Consider the following 2,958-nt stretch of genomic DNA (forward strand, 5'->3'; position numbering starts at 1 on the left):
GCCAATTAGCACAAATGGTAAGTTCCGACAGTGCCTACAAGTGTGCCTACTGGCCGCTAAATGGCAATACCGGTTTCATATGTATACACCTGGTATACATTTCGTTTCTTGAACTAATTTATCTATCTGTGCATTTAGTTAGAAATTAAAAAATGAATGCGTAAAGTTTTATCAAATTGAACTCTTTAGACGGTCTATTTAGAAAATTTCAATAGATTTGAAAGTACTTTAAAGGAGATAATTTCCTTCAATTCTCCTTTTCGTAGAATTATTAGGACTCTGGAAATGTGACATAATTGTAAACCATCTCTTAACATGCGGAGCTCGCTTTGTTCTTTAAATCAGTTTCGAAATGTCTTTTAGAAGTGCCGGTCGTGTTACGGCATGCAGAAAATAGAAAACCCTGAAATCTACTTAAAGATAAGTAATTTATATCAATTCATTATAATTTTGTGATGAAAAAGAAATTTTAATCCTAAAAACTACAAACAATGCTGAGATTATGGGCTGGGGACGGGGTCTCTCTTTTTATTAAAAATTCCAAGATTTAGGCCTGAAATAATCAAAAAACAAGAAATAAACATACACAAACAAAAGTTTTTGGTTTCGTGTCCAGAGGAACGGCCAGTTATTAACAGATGGGATCACATGAAACCTCATCTAATACAATGCATAAAAACATAAACCCAAGACGACTATTTCGGTTTCAGTTCTGCCCCCCCCCCCCGCCCTCCTTCCTCCATTATTGATTAAGTTTGGTGGGATGGACGTTACAATTATACTCTCCACCACATGACGAAGTGCTACTTAACTTGGACGCAATTGACATGAGATTCTTGCGCATAATATGCGAGAAAACTCTGATGGACAAAGTGAGTAATGAGATAATTCTCAAAGAATGTGTTGTAGAAGAGACGCTAGTAGACACATGGGAAAGAAATCGATTAAGATGGTTCGGGCATGTTGAGAGAATGCTAAATGAACGACTAACGAAACAAGTGTATCAAGGTAAAACAAATGGCAGCGTGCCCAAAAGCAGACCGCAGAAAAAATTGTTAGAATGTGTGAATGAGACCCTAGTTAGAAGGGACGTAAAAAGTCCCAGAAACACGAGAGCCTGCATGAAAAAATGCATGAACGTAAAAGGAGCGAGAGAAATATGTCAGGACATAAAAATATGGAGGCAAATAGTTAATAAAAAGAGTGGGGAACCTTACGTGACAACTTTGTGAGGATCTTAACTTGGCGTGATTGCTAGAGAGGTTGATCAACTACCTGGATCGAATCAGTGTTGCGGAATGAACGTGTTATTCAAATAAATAACACAAAAATTCTATATCCCTTCTTCACATTACTCCCTTCCCCATCGAGTGAGTCACGCCTACCCAGAAACGGAAATGTCATAATAATAATAATAATAATAATAATAATAATAATAATAATAATAAATAAGTAACAATTATCTTTCCTAAATACCCACGATACCTAAATAAGATAATTAAAAAATGATGCTACATACAAAAATACAAATTGACTTTATTCATTTCTTAAAAAATGAATTTTATAACTAAAAATTGAGGTATTACAGAGTGCTTGAGACAAGCAAAGTTACTAAGAAAAAATTTTTTTTCTTCAGTTTAACAATTTTATAATCCAAAATATGGATCTAATAATAAAATGTCTGTAATTCTTGCACATATACAAAAAATAACGAAAAAACGCGATAAAATCATTTTTCCAAATTGTCCAAAACACTAACGTCCGCAAGGTGGCTCTTTCAGGTCACACAGTCGAATTCTACTCGTTACTATCACTCAAACTATGTAACTGACACCGACGCCTGTCAGGCAGCTGGACCTCTGCATCCTTAAAATGGTTTAGGGTGGGTATCCACGACCTACCTTCTCTCCAGTTCGGAGATATTTGAAATAGAAAAAGGCACTGTGCCATAAAAGACCCACCATGCGGATGGAGGGTTAAACTTGTATTTTAATAATGAAAATATCTTGCAAGCTTGATGCTTGCTAAATAACTTTTGTAGTAAGGAGAATTATTTTTCTTACAATCGAATTTTCTAGTTTTCCTTGGAAACAATGACAGATACCAAGAAATGGTAAGATAAAAGTTTCCAGTCTAAAAAAGTTCTATGAAAAATATACCTTGTTCTTTGGCGATATATTCCATAGATTACCAGAAAAATACAAGAATTACATTTTTAGGTAAAAAATTGTCTCTCGGTCTCAAGGATGGTTTAACCCGCATGATATTGATAGGATGCCCTTCTGGCATTATTAGGAACTTCAAAAATATTTAGAAGAACAAAGGTGGGGTTTTCAAGAAAATATTCTTTATTATTTTCTCCCTAAAATTGTAATTTTTGAATTTTTCTCGCAAACTGAAAAATATCGCAAAATAAAAACAGACATTTTTCATAGAAATATTTAGACTTGCAAACTTTTATACATTTTTTCGTATCTGTCATTGTTTCTAAGAGAAAGTAGAAAAAAATCGATTGTAAGAGAAAGGAATTCTCCTGGCTACAAAAGTTATTTAGCAAGCATCAAAAGCTCACAAGATATCTTCATGAAGGATAAGTTCGAAACAAAATTAGCAAAAAATTTAAAGTCCAAAATAAAATACGTATAACCTAATATCTTCTAAAAACAACATATTTCTTCTCAGAAAGATTCTGATTTGAAAGGTATTCCGTACACACACACGCGTATGTGCATTAGTTACTTTTATTTATGAATGTTTCCCCTGTTTATTTGCAAACAGCATTCACTCTATAACAGGGATCACAGTCTCTATTCTTTCTAAAATAGAGGACTTTTTTAGGGATTTTTTTTTTTAAATGAAGTGTTACACATTGTACTCTGACCCATCCCTACTCTACTCTACAGCTATATAAAGGCTCGCTCTATTCTTTGAGACAGTCCATATTCTTCAGTCTCATAA

The 2,958-nt window shown here is 33.8% G+C and overlaps 2 protein-coding genes across 2 annotated transcripts in view; both read right to left on the reverse strand.

Annotated features, from left to right (window-relative positions):
- The window catches only part of LOC117168496 (palmitoyltransferase ZDHHC16), an 86,900-nt gene that overhangs the window by 8,434 nt on the left and 75,508 nt on the right, over window positions 1-2,958 (reverse strand). The gene's annotated exons all lie outside the window — the stretch shown is intronic.
- LOC117168497 (cellular tumor antigen p53) overlaps window positions 1-2,958 on the reverse strand; it is a 9,746-nt gene that overhangs the window by 1,319 nt on the left and 5,469 nt on the right. The gene's annotated exons all lie outside the window — the stretch shown is intronic.

Source organism: Belonocnema kinseyi, chromosome 2 (assembly GCF_010883055.1).
Source record: "Belonocnema kinseyi isolate 2016_QV_RU_SX_M_011 chromosome 2, B_treatae_v1, whole genome shotgun sequence".
Lineage (NCBI taxonomy): Eukaryota > Metazoa > Arthropoda > Insecta > Hymenoptera > Cynipidae > Belonocnema > Belonocnema kinseyi.